This window comes from Coregonus clupeaformis, chromosome 7 (assembly GCF_020615455.1).
Source record: "Coregonus clupeaformis isolate EN_2021a chromosome 7, ASM2061545v1, whole genome shotgun sequence".
Classification (NCBI taxonomy): domain Eukaryota; kingdom Metazoa; phylum Chordata; class Actinopteri; order Salmoniformes; family Salmonidae; genus Coregonus; species Coregonus clupeaformis.
In genome coordinates, this window is record NC_059198.1 from 38,307,625 (window position 1) to 38,322,523 (window position 14,899).

Consider the following 14,899-nt stretch of genomic DNA (forward strand, 5'->3'; position numbering starts at 1 on the left):
TCAAGAACATCCTACCAACGGGACATTAAAAACTGTAATATCTTATGTTTCACCGAGTCGTGACTGAACAACGACATGGATAACATACAGCTGGCGGGGTTTTCGGTGCATCGGCAAGATAGAACAGCTGCCTCCAATAAGACAAGGGGTGGCGGTCTGTGTAGACGACTCCCGTGGTATTTAGCTACACTACCGTTCAAAAGTTTGGGGTCACTTAGAAATGTCCTTGTTTTCGAAAGAAAAGTTATTTTTTTGTCCATTAAAATAACATCAAATTCATCAGAAAAACAGTGTAGACATTCTTAATTATGTAAATGGCTATTGTAGCTGGAAACGGCTGATTTTTAATGGAATATCTACATAGGCGTACAGAGGCCCATTTATCAGCAACCATCAGTCCTGTGTTCCAATGGCACGTTGTGTTTGCTAATCCAAGTTTATCATTTTAAAAGGCTAATTGATCATCACAAAACCCTTTTGCAATTATGTTAGCACAGCTGAAAACTGTTGTGCTGATTAAAGAAGCAATACAACTGTCCTTCTTGAGACTAGTTGAGTATCTGGAGCATCAGCAATTGTGGGTTTGATTACAGGATCAAAATGGCCAGAAACAAATAACTTTCTTCTGAAACTCGTCAGTCTATTCTTGTTCTGAGAAATGAAGGCTATTCCATGCGAGAAATTGCCAAGAAACTGAAGATCTCGTACAACACTGTGTACTACTCCCGTCACAGAACAGCGCAAACTGGCTCTAACCAGAATAGAAAGAGGAGTGGGAGGCCCCGGTGTACAACTGAGCCAAAGGACAAATACATTAGAGTGTCTAGTTTGAGAAACAGACGCCTCACAGGTCCTCAACTGGCAGCTTCATTAAATAGTACCCGCAAAACACCAGTCTCAACGTCAACAGTGAAGAGGCGACTCTGGGATGCTGACCTTCTAGGCAGAGTTGCAAAGAAAAAGCCATATATCAGACTGGCCAATAAAAAGAAAAGATTAAGATGGGCAAAAGATCACAGACACTGGACAGAGGAAGATTGGAAAAAAAGTGTTATGGACAGACGAATCGAAGTTTGAGGTGTTCAGATCACAAAGAAGAACATTTGTGAGACGCAGACCAAATGAAAAGATGCTGGAGGAGTGCTTGATGCCATCTGTCATGAATGGTGGAGGCAATGTGATGGTCTGGGGGTGCTTTGGTGGTGGTAAAGTGGGAGATTTGTACAGGGTAAAAGGGATCTTGAAGAAGGAAGGCTATCACTCCCTTTTGCAACGCCATGCCATATCCTGTGGGTGGCGCTTGATTGGAGCCAATTTCCTCCTACAACAGGACAATGACCCAAAGCACAGCTCCAAACTATGCAATAACTATTTAGGGAAGAAGCAGTCAGCTGGTATTCTGTCTATAATGGAGTGGCCAGCACAGTCATCGGATCTCAACCCTATTGAGCTGTTGTGGGAGCAGCTTGACCATATAGTACGTAAGAAGTGCCCATCAAGCCAATCCAATTTGTGGGAGGTGCTTCAGGAAGCATGGGGTGAAATCTCTTCAGATTACCTCAACAAATTGACAACTAGAATGCCAAAGGTCTGCAAGGCTGTAATTGCTGCAAATGGAGGATTCTTTGACGAAAGCAAAGTTTGAAAGACACAATTATTATTTCAATTAAAAATCATTATTTCTAACCTTGTCAATCATTACATTTCCTATGCATTTTGCTATATTTCATATTCAAACTCACTTCATGTATGTTTTCATAGACATTTCTAAGTGACCCCAAACTTTTGTACGGTATTGTATATTTGTAAATAACAGCTGGTGCTCGAAATCTAATATTAAGTAAGTGTCAAGGTTTTGCTAGCCTGAGGTAGAGTATCACATGATAAGCTGTAGACCACACTATTTACCAAGAGAGTTTTCATCTATATTTTTCTTGGCTGTCTATTTACCACCACAAACCGATGCTGGCACTACGACCGCATTCAACGAGCTGTATAAGGACATAAGCAAACAAGAAGATGCTCATCCAGAGGCGGCGCACCTAGTGGCCGGGGACTTTAATGCGGGGAAATCCGTTTTACCTCATTTCTACCAGCATGTTAAATGTGTAACCAGAGGGAAAAAAAAACTCTAGACCACCTTTACTCCACACACAGAAACGCATACAAAGCTCTCCCTCGCCCTCCATTTGGCAAATCGGACCATAATTATATCCTCCTGATTCCTGCTTACAAGCAAAAACTAAAGCAGGAAGTACCAGTGACTCACTCAATACAGAAGTGGTCAGATGACGCAGGTGGTAAGCTACAGGACTGTTTTTCTAGCACAGACTGGAATATGTTCCGGGATTCTTCCGATGGCATTGAGGAGTACACCACATCAGTCACTGGCGTCATCAGTAAGTGCCTCGATGACGTCGTCCCCACAGTGACCGTAAGTACATACCCCAACCAGAAGCCATGGATTACAGGCAACATCCGCACTGAGCTAAAGGGTAGAACTGCCGCTTTCATGGAGCGGGACTTTAACCCGGACGCTTATAAGAAATCCCGTAATGCCCTCCGACGAACCATCAAACATGCAAAGCGTCAATACAGGACTAAGATTGAATCGTACTACACCGGCTCCGACGCTCATCGGATGTGGCAGGGCTTGCAAATGATTACGGATACAAAGGTAAGCACAGCCGCGAGCTGTCCAGTGACGCGAGCGTACCAGACGAGCTAAATTACTTCTATGCTCGCTTCGAGGCAAGCAACACTGAAGCATGCATGAGAGCATCAGCTGTTCTGGACGACTGTGTGATCAAGCTCTCCGTAGCTGATGTGAGTAAGACCTTTAAACAGGTCAAAATTCACAAGGCCGCAGGGCCAGACGCATTACCAGGACGTGTGCTCCGAGCATGTGCTGACCAACTGGCAAGTGTCTTCATTGACATTTTCAACCTGTCCCTAACTGAGTCTGTAATACCAACATGTTTCAAGCAGACCACCATAGTCCCTGTACCCAAGAACACTAAGGTAACCTGCCTAAATGACTACCGGCCCGTAGCACTCACGTCTGTAGCCATGAAGTGCTTTGAAAGGCTGGTCATGGCTCACATCAACACCATTATCCCAGAAACCCTAGACCCACTGCAATTTGTATAGCGCCCCAACAGATCCACAGATGATGCAATCTCTATTGCACTCCACACTGCCCTTTCCCACCTGCACACATTTTGCCAATCTAACAAAACTCGTAAGACTCAATCTTAACAACAATCTCATCTCTAACTTTGAAGACTGTGTTTAACAGGCCTTAAATATCCTGAAACTTGGAAACAACAGAATCCTAAACTTGGGTGATGCTTTTACGAAGGGTTTGCAACTTCTAAAGAGCTTGCATTTAGGATTCAATGAACTAATTGACATACAAATTTTTTTTTTTAAACTATTTACAATCACTTGTGGAGTTGCCTTCAAATGACAATAAAATAAAGACACTGGAAGATGGGGCCTTTGAGGGTTTGGTCAAACTTCAAACACATCCTGCAAAACAATGTCATCAGTCAAAGCAAAATCAGAGCTGCTGTGTTCAAAGGATTACAAGCTTAAAATATCTCAATATGGTTTTCAATGTTATCAAATATGAAACAGATGAACCAATCCACCCACCACCCTTCATTATACTTGTAATCTCTGAATATCCTTTATATCTGTAGTCAGCATCAAAGTAGATACAAGATGCAAGCTTATCTGCCGTCCAACTTTCTTGAAGGTCTGAAAAATGTATCAGAGTTCTATGCAGGGAATCTTTTCTTGTGTCCCTTTACCCAGACACGTTCATTCATTCACACACACCAGCTGTTGTCCCTTGCCATTAGCAAGAATGGGTTCATAGAACTCTCCCCAGAGCTGTTTCACTCAATCCCAAAGCTCAAAAGTCTCTCTGTAGCCAAAGTTGGACTTAAGTCCTTTGATTTCCTAAAAAGAGCCAACCTCACTCAAGTCAGTTCCTTACAGGTGACACGGAATCAATTTACAGCACATCCATCAATGAGACACTGGTGCCATCTCTCCCGGCCTTAACTCTCCTGGATACGCGGCGGAATCCTTTCATCTGTGACTGCAGAAATGCTTGGGCTAAGAGCAACAACCAAACAACCAAATACAAGTTGTTTATGCCCATGACTATCCCTGCAGCTATCCGTACGATCTAAAGGACACTAAACTGTTTGACCTGGACACCTACTCCTCTTCAGAGACAAGGGCTTCTCCTACTTCATCTCCACCACTGCTCTGGTCCTCGTCACCCCGCTGGGGTCCTTTATCTCCTAAGGTGGCAGGTGGTCTGCGCCCACAATCTCTTCCTGGCTTATCTCCATGACGCCAAGCAAAGGAACAGCCAAACTCCTCATCAGGACGACACCTTTTGTCTCCTACAACGCCCACGATGAGCCCTGGATCCTGAGGGAGCTGCCGCCAGAGCTGGAGGGAGAGCAGGGCTGGAAGCTGTGTCTGCACCACCGGGACGTCCAGCCAGGTACCACATACCGTATGCAGCACAACGATTGGTCATTGTATTGAAATGCATTGTTATTTCAGACACTAAATATGACAGTGCATATTTTTAAATTGATATTTTGACACAACACAGGCTTGTGTGAGTGACCTGACTCCAGTATAGCATTAAATGTCTTGTCTGAAAAGGAGAACTGTTGCCAGCTGATGTTTCCCCTGTAACTACTGTACATACACATTCAACTAGTAGCGACAGTACATTGGGAAAAATCACTGCTTACAAAAGGATTTGTTTCTCACTGTTCCACAGGTAAAACCCATCATAGGCAACATCACGGAAGCCATCTACGCGAGCAGAAAAAGCATCTGTGTGATCAGCTGGCCAATACCTGGAAATCGAGTGGCGCTCCAGAGAGATACAGGTGGCCGGGTTGGTTTAATGTCTTTCTCTTTATTGTTGTATGACTGACCAGGGGTTCGATTTCACTAAAGTGGCATAGCTAATAGTACTTTGTTTCTCTCAATGTGCCCAACCCACTCCACTCATAGAACAACAAAATGCTTTACTTGACAAATGTTGTTTCTACACCCACAGACAATTGACTGTCACACATCCATTTGATCATTTGTATTTTTTTTTCGGCTGGGTTGTCGAGGAAAACAATGTTAGATACAGATAGGAGTCTTTTGGGGAAACTCGCCCTGTGTATTGATCTCTGGTCAAACACTGAAATAAAAGGCTCCGCTCTTTCAAGCTTCCGTCTGTTTGACGAACAGAAAGATGTGCTGATCCTGGTGTTTCTGGAGGAGATCCCAGACCACCAGCTCTCACCCTACCACCACATGAGGAGGCTGGTGAAGAGACGCACCTACCTGAGCTGGCCCAGAGCTGGGGAGCATACCGAGGTCTTCTGGCAGAAACTCTGGGTTGCTCTGGAAACCAGAGACTGTCCTGATGAGGAGAACCCCATCCTCACCGGGGTGAAGAGAACGTGACACAGACAACTGTCATGCTCTGTTTTACATTTATATGATATTTTTGGTTTTACATTTTAACATTTATATATTACATGTTTTTTACATTTACATTTTAGTCATTTAGCAGATTCTCTTATACAGAGCGATTTACATGATTGAATAACATTGACCAATGCTAATATTTAATACATCTAAGGATCTAATGCGCTTGCTTAGTTACATGCAATGATTTCTATTAACCTGGCTTTGTTAACTCTTGGTTGTTATGAAAAAAAAACGGATTCTCTTTGAAATTAACAGCTCTTTATCATTATCAAATATGACATTAAGTAGACTTTGTGCAATGCGTATTTTTCCTTGTCAGTTGAAGCAAGTTGATAAAAATAACACTTGTTATATATTGGAGCGTCAGTGTGTGACTAGTCTTAATATTAATAAACAGATCAGTTTACCTTTTCCTTGAGGTGAAACACACGCACAACGCCGCACGCGTGCACGCACTATTGCAGGAAGCAGGACACTTTGCATAGCAGCCTATTGTGACTTTGGTGCAAGAAAATGATAAATCATAGCACAGCTCCAAACCATATGGGTTTATAATCACCCTTACGTCATTAGTAATATACCAATTTGGAGATATTGTAATATTACAGTTACCACCCATGTTTAATTATCAATTTGTCAACGGCAAAGCACAATTTACATAATCGTCTTCTTTCTCTTAATATGTTTTTGTTCATATGTTTTACTTGTATTATACACTGAACAAAAATATAAACGCAACATGTAAAGTGTTGGTCCCATGTTTCATTAGCTGAAATAAAAGATCCCAGAAATGTTCCACACGGACAAAAAGCTTATTTCTCTACAAATTTGTTTATATCCCTGTTAGTGAGCTTTTCTCCTTTGCCAAGATAATCCATCCACCTGATAGGTGGGGTATATCAAGAAGCTGATTAAACAGCATGATCATTACACAGGTGCACCTTGTGCTGGGGACAATAAAAGGCCACTCTAAAATGTGCAGTTTTTTTCTTCACACAACACAACGCCACAGATGTCTCAAGTTTTGAGGGAGCATGCAATTGGCAGCTGACTGCATGAATGTCCATCAGAGCTGTTGACAAATAACTGAATGTTAATTTCTTTACCATAAGCCGCCGCCAACGTTGATTTAGAGAATTTGGCAGTACGTCCAACCGGCATCATGTGGGTGAGCGGTTTGCTGATGTCAACGTTGTGAACAGAGTGCCCCATGGTGGTGGTGGGGTTATAGTATGGGCAGGCATAAGCTACGGACAACGAACACAATTGCATTTTATCAATGTCAATTTGAATGCAAAAGAGATACCGTGACGATCCTGATGCTCTGGATCGACGTGTATGACAGCATGTTGCAGTTCCCGCCAATATCCAGCAACTTTGCACACCAATTGAAGAGGAGTGGGACAACATTCCACAAAACACAGTTAACAGCCTGATCAACTCTATGCGAAGCAGATGTGTCTCCCTGCATGAGGCAAATGGTGGTCACACCAGAAACTTGACTGGTTTTCTGGTCCATGCCCCTACCTTTTTTTTAAAGGCATCTGTGACGAACAGATGCATATCTGTATTCCCAGTCATGTGAAATCCATAGATTAGGGTCTCATTTATTTATTTCAATTGACTGATTTCCCTATATGAACTGTGACTGAGTAAAATCTTTGCAATTGTTGCATTTTGCATTTATATGTTTGTTCAGTATAGATAGAACATGTTTAACTATAAAAGGCATTCAGAAGAGACAGGAGTTTGAAAGGGGGAATAGCATTTTAGCGTAAAAAAATTAGTGTTTTGTTCTATGGACAGAGCATCCAGACGAAGTTGTCCAATCATGTATTAGTTTACTGTACCACCTTTGAGCTTGTCCTCAATACAGTAGACTAGTGCCATTAAATCCTCACATTGTTTATGAAGGCCAAGCACAAGAAGGAACTGCACGTGTAATCAATAAAAACAATGTTAACAACTATAATTCTACATTATATTATTTAATCTCTGTCACCAATAAATAGCCCTATCATTAACCCTTTCATCTCTGTAACTAATGACTGTATCACCAATAAACAGCCCTATCATTAACCCACCAGGATAACACTAAATATCATTCCTTTATCTGCTATGGAACTCAAACAAATTGACAGACAGTCTTTCCTGAGACATTGTGCATTATATGTCCATTGTGTTGCACACAATTTAAACTTAGTCTTGAATGATGGATGCATGCCAAGATATACCAGAGATAAGGGAATGTTGATATTTCAACCAAACACAGATTCACCAGTATGAACGAAATCGCAAATATATTCATGATATCTAATTGCGATCTTGTCTCATCACTGCAACTCCCCAACGGGCTCGGGAGAGGCAAAGGTCGAGTCATGCGTCCTCCGAAACATGATCCGCCAAGCCACGCTTCTTAACACCCGCTCGCTTAACCCGGAAGCCAGCTGCACCAATGTGTCAGAGGAAAACACTGTTCAACCGACAACCGGAGTCAGCTTGCTGGCGCCTGGCCCGCCACAAGGAGTTGCTAGAGAGCAACGAGCCAAGTAAAGCCCCCCTTCGGCCAAACCCTCCCCTAACCCGGACAACTCTGGTCCAATTGGGCGCCGCCCTATGAGACTCCCGGTCACGGCCGGTTGTGACACAGCCTGGGACGCTGTAGTGACGCCGCAACACTGCGATGCAGTGCCTTAGAACGCTGCGCCACTTGGGAGGCCCTAATTTAGATGTTTTATTGTAGATCTGGATGCGGATGCATTCTGCTGTTGGAGCACCAGGGGGCACTGTTGTATAACAAGTGAAGGTGATGAACAGTGTTCTTAGTCAAATCTAATTGTATTTGTCACATGCTTGGTAAACAACAGGTGTAGACTTACAGTGAAATGCTTACTTACGGGATCTTCCCAACAATGCAGAGAGAAATAAAGATAAATAATAGAAAAATAATAACACAAGGAACAAATACACAATGAGTAATGATAGCTTGGTTATATACAGGGGGTACCAGTACCAAGTCCATGTAAAGGGGTGTGAGGTTACCAGTTGATGTGCAGGAGGGGTGTGATGTGTTGTGTATGGGATAGTGATGTAGTAGTGTATTTATTTTTCTCTCTCTCTCTCTCTCTCTCTCTCTCTCTCTCTCTCTCTCTCTCTCTCTCTCTCTCTCTCTCTCTCTCTCTCTCTCTCTCTCTCTCTCTCTCTCTCTCTCTCTCTCTTCGCCTTCCATTCAGACCGCCATGGTAGGGTCAGAGAGGCGGGTCATGCCTAAACCCTATGCCCAGGAGAGTGCCTCCAGCCTGGGACCGGTTCACTCAGTCTCCCCTGAGAGGACTATTCACACATCTGACATCCTGTGTAACTCAGGATTGTGTGTGGGTTTGAGAAATACTGGCCCTGTTTATATTTCCTTTAACCACAAACATTTTGATAAATTGGTTGCTTTTTACAGAAAAACCTGATCCAGCAACTGCTGAAAATTACATGGAGTTTTGGTTTTAAGAGGAAAGAATTTACCCTCTCCTTTACCCTCGCCTCTTTCCCTTGCTTACTCTCTCTCTCTCTCTCTCTCTCTCTCTCTCTCTCTCTCTCTGTCTCGCTCTGTCTCTCTCTCTCTGTCTCTCTCTCTCTCTCTGTCTCTCTCTCTGTCTCGCTCTGTCTCTCTCTCTCTCTCTCTCTCTCTCTCTCTCTCTCGCTTGCTTATTCGCTCTCGTTATCTCTGAGGGTTTGAAATAATCACAGCACCATGTATACGCAATGTAACATGTTTTATGTCAGTGTTTTAGTGTGTTTGGACAGCTACCATAGGTGGCTAACCACTGCTGATGATTCCTATGGGCTTTTCGCTAGCACAGACATATGCTAACCAAGACCTTAAATTAGCACTCACACTGTGCAGAGAGAACCTCCATTACACTTTAATTGCTGCCTGTGAGTTGGGAAGACACATGTTTGCGGTGATCTAAATGATCATAATTAACCAATGTTAATTGTTGTTGATGTTGGATTTGATTTATTTTCTATGGGGAAAATAAGTCATTGGTCACACTAATTATCGATGGCCTTTTCTGTAGAATAGAAAACTCGGAAATAGTTTAGAAAATCAGCATTTTACACAGACATTTTGTGACAAACGCAACATACCTCCTTACTTACTTTAGGTTTTTCTGACCACTTGATAGGACCAGAGAAAACTCAAGGCCCTTTTCCTAACTACGGTCCAAGAGTTATTCCTAGTCCGATGAGCAGGAAAAACGCACAGCCCCACAGTATGCATGGCTCAATTATTCACTGTCCATTGATTTAAAAGAGGGAAACCCGGACCATGTCTTTCGCTTCAACCAAACACATTATCCCTCATGTCTGATATGAAGGTATGGCTATGCTCCAGGGAGAAATGTTTCCTTCTTAAGAAATGTCTCCTACATGAAACATTTCTAGTCCCTTTCATTTTCTCAAGTCCTTCAAAACACGTCAGTCATCAGTCATCAGTGTTAATTGCTGCATATTTAAAAGCAGAGCTAGCTCAGAACACACACGACTCCAGCTTCTACCCACAACTCTTTAAACAACACACACACACACACACGCATGTACACAGACACACACGACACACACACACACACACACACACACACACACACACACACACACACACACACACACACACACACACACACACACACACACACACACACACACACACACACACACACACACACAAACTGACCTCTCTGCCCACAACTCTTTAAAAAGCCATGCGCTGGTGGAATACACAGCATTTTAGGGAAATATGATCCTATACTATAAAAATAAAGCAGGCTTTGAACATTGTGTGTGTGTATGCATGGTGCGGTGTGCTTGTGTGTGTGTGTATATGCATGGTGTGGTGTGCTTGTGTGTGTGTGTGTGTGTGTGTGTGTATGCATGGTGCGGTGTGCTTGTGTGTGTCTGTGTGTGTGTATGCATGGTGCGGTGTGCTTGTGTGTGTCTGTGTGTGTGTGTGTGTGTATGCATGGTGCGGTGTGCTTGTGTGTGTCTGTGTGTGTGTGTGTGTGTATGCATGGTGCGGTGTGCTTGTGTGTGTCTGTGTGTGTGTATGCATGGTGCGGTGTGCTTGTGTGTGTGTGTGTGTGTTTGCTTATGTGTGTGTCTGTGTGTGGATATGACGGCTCCATGGTCACCCAGGGTGAACTCTATTTTTGTCTCTCTCTCTCTCTCTCTCTCTCTCTCTCTCTCTCTCTCTCTCTCTCTCTCTCTCTCTCTCTCTCTCTTTTCCTCTTGATTTCTCTCTATTCCACCATTTATCTAGCTACCTATACCACAGTCATTGGTTTATAATGACAATCAACATTTCCCATACTTAGCCTATTTTGTATTACATTCTTTGGAAACATATAGCCCACAGCATGTTCTGTTTTTGAATCCTTATGAAGTATTTTAGTGTAGTAGTGATTGTCTCGGTTTATAATTAATCTAGCCACTAATCCAACCCAGGAAACGTTGGATCATAAGTAATATTCCCACTCAGGTTGAAACCCCTCGAAGCTGACGTTATAGCTGACGAGCTAAGAAGCAGGAGCCTTCCTCGCAGCCAACCCATGATAGCATGATCATAAAAACACTGGGAATTAAAAAGATGAAGAAAGTGAATTTTTTCACAGAGCTTTTGTTTCGTTAATTCCCTGTCGTCGACATCACTGCGCTAGCTCCGTTAGCCTGGAAGAGATTACATTTCAACTTCTAATTAAGGAAGCTCATTTGCATAAAGCTTTATAAATCATAATAATTGCTAATGTGAATTTACATTGCAGAGTGCTGTGTAGACAGTTAATGTGTCCTAAATACGTCCATAAACATTATGTTTTAAAATACAAAAGTTATTTCTAGCTACTTATCATGCATCTTCCTAAAAATGTTATCCAATGATATGTTTTTCATACGTTGTTGAGTCGAGCGCAATTATGGTTTAGTATAAATTACACATTGCTCTACCCACATGACATACGCAATCAGAACGTAATTCAAAACACTGCAGTAATTTTTGTCTAACAGCTTGCGGTTCAGATTTTCTGTAAATGTTATTGAGGGTTTTAGTATAGGACAAGATATTTTGAGCAGAATGGTTGTGTTTATTTTACCAACGGACCATCCTTTAGACCAGTCAGATACTGGATCTCTTCCATGGAACTGCCACACATACATCTGGGATGGATCGGTAATACTCTGTAATCCACTCCAAGCCCGCAGTAGGAAACTTCTAGAACAGCAAGTATTGCATACAGAAGTAGGATAATAACTTCTAGAACAATAAGTATCGCATATAGAACTAGGATAATAACTTCTAGAACAACAAGTATTGCATATAGAACTAGGATAATAACTTCTAGAACAACAAGTATTGCAATTAGAACTAGGATAACAACTTCTAGAACAACAAGTATTGCATATAGAACTAGGATAATAAAAAACATACAGTACATAAACATGCAGATAAGAGATCCTAGATTTAGGAAAGAAAGCGAGAGAGAGGGAGAGATAGAGAGAGAGGGGAGAAAGAGAGCGAGAGAGAGGGAGAGAGAGCGAGATGGGGGTAAAGAAAGAGAAAGAGAGAGGAGTCTTCTATATACCTGCTCCCTCTAGACCTCTTCTATAGTATTATATATACCTGCTCCCTCTACACCTCCTCTATAGTATTCTATATACCTGCTCCCTCCAAACCTCCTCTATAGTATTCTATATACCTGCTCCCTCTACATCTCCTCTATAGTCTTCTATATACCTGCTCCCTCTAGACCTCCTCTATAGTATTCTATATACCTGCTCCCTCTACACCTCCTCTATAGTATTCTATATACCTCCTCCCTCCAAACCTCCTCTATAGTCTTCTATATACCTGCTCCCTCGACACCTCCTCTGTAGTCTTCTATATACCTGCTCCCTCTACACCTCCTCTATAGTATTCTATATACCTCCTCCCTCCAAACCTCCTCTATAGTATTCTATATACCTCCTCCCTCCAAACCTCCTCTATAGTATTCTATATACCTGCTCCCTCTACATCTCCTCTATAGTATTCTATATACCTGCTCCCTCTACATCTCCTCTATAGTATTCTATATACCTCCTCCCTCCAAACCTCCTCTATAGTATTCTATATACCTGCTCCCTCCAAACCTCCTCTATAGTATTATATATACCTGCTCCCTCTACATCTCCTCTATAGTATTCTATATACCTGCTCCCTCTACATCTCCTCTATAGTATTCTATATACCTGCTCCCTCTACATCTCCTCTATAGTATTCTATATACCTGCTCCCTCTACATCTCCTCTATAGTATTCTATATACCTCCTCCCTCTACATCTCCTCTATAGTATTCTATATACCTCCTCCCTCTACATCTCCTCTATAGTATTCTATATACCTCCTCCCTCCAAACCTCCTCTATAGTCTTCTATATACCTGCTCCCTCGACACCTCCTCTGTAGTCTTCTATATACCTGCTCCCTCTACACCTCCTCTATAGTCTTCTATATACCTGCTCCCTCGACACCTCCTCTGTAGTCTTCTATATACCTGCTCCCTCTACACCTCCTCTATAGTCTTCTATATACCTGCTCCCTCTACACCTCCTCTATAGTCTTCTATATACCTCCTCCCTCTACATCTCCTCTATAGTATTTATAGTATCTGAAGATTATGCCTTTGTTAAATGTTTTTCATGAAGAAATAGAATGTTGTTTATGGTAGTATCAAGAGGGAATGTTTTAGGTGTAATACCACATACCACAGACAGGGGGTGGGTTGTAGACAGGGGAGACTGGTGATTGGCCAGAAGAGGGGGCAGCAGTGTTTATAAATAGGGGTTAAACGGTGAGGCGTTAGAACGGCCATAACAATCTGACGAAGTCGTTCTCCGGACAACGCGTGTCTGTAATTTATGCTGTAACCTCGTGGTATGAATAAAACTTCTAACATGATGCAGCATAACGGACTCTTTGTTGACAGCAATAATTGCCACCATTCATCATATACGACATAATGGCGCCCAACGTGGGGCTGGTTTTGCGTCTCTTCTGTGTTTCAGTCAATCGCCGAGCTAACTCTCTCTGAGGCATGGGAAAAAGGGTGAGTGGTCTTACCGCTTCGGAGTTTGTTAGATTGGATATGACTTGTGTACACTGAGGAGATGTTCCATTATAACCTAGCCTCAGGTGGCGTTGTTGCTGGTCGACTAGAGTCTGCTAACATTTATCTCATTGGTAACGGGTGACAATGACCAATTTAGAGCTAACGGTAGAACTTTAACGGTAGAACTTTATATTTCATTGGTAACGGTGACAATGGATTGGCAATTAATGTTGGAATACGTATGCATTTTTAGGGCACCGTGAATACGGAAAAGACCTCGAAACGGGGCGACTCGTAATAATTCTTATTATTATTATTGGGTGGGCTACAAATCCTGGACTTAGTTAGGTTGGGTCAGGTTGATTTCTTAAGCGGGAATTATGAAGTGAATGGTTGTAGCTATGTTATACTCCTCCTCTGGCCGACGGGAAATTGGTTGGGGATAACCGCTTGATATGAGATTCATCTTTCAAGGCAACAAAAAAGTTAGACGGGGAGAATTGGACGATTATTTATTTGGCAACGGTGCAGGATATTGATTTGTGTAGTAGGCTGCAGTTGGTTAGAGGCTGAAGCTAAGGCTGGATTGTTTTGGGCCACGTGGTATATCGTTGCTCAGGCTAATCTTTGTAAGGCTAAAGTGTGAATCATGCTATAGTGTACCTTAGGCTAAGCTAAATGCTAATGCTACATGCTAATTGTGTTGCGTGCTACATGCTAACGTATCCTTAGAGATTCCGTTGCGACGGGTGAAAGTCTCTTAAACTTGTTTATGTGTTTGTAAGTCAGGTTATATGTTTTGTGAGCTCTGTTATGTGTAATTGTGTGATTATAAGGTATATAATGGTGACGCTGTAGCGTAATGCTATCGGTCTATTGTGTGGGAAGCATGGGCTTAAGGGGTTGTGCGCATGTGCGTGTGATTTTACGGGCTAACAACTACGACATGAGGTCGCGTTGAGCCTACAAAACAAAATGGTGGCTTAGGGTCAGAGGTCTTTGGGGTTTCTTTGCAGGGGTTTAATAGCTACTGAGAAGGAAAGGTGGACACCATCTTTTAAAATCGTTAGAGTGACTTTTATTTGAACGGGAAACTATTTGGCGATATGTAGTAAAGTTATAAATCAAATATATGTTGACGGAGTATAATTAATTAAATTAAAAGACGATTAAAATTGAATGAAATGTTTTGGAGCGATCTATGTAATAAATGATATTTGCGCATGCGTGGGCTTCTGC

General features: G+C 42.3%; 1 pseudogene; it reads left to right on the plus strand.

Moving 5' to 3' along the window:
• Positions 1-2,659: 2,659 nt before the first annotated feature.
• Positions 2,660-5,499, plus strand: LOC121570179 (annotated as a pseudogene).
• The last annotated feature ends 9,400 nt before the right edge of the window (positions 5,500-14,899 follow it).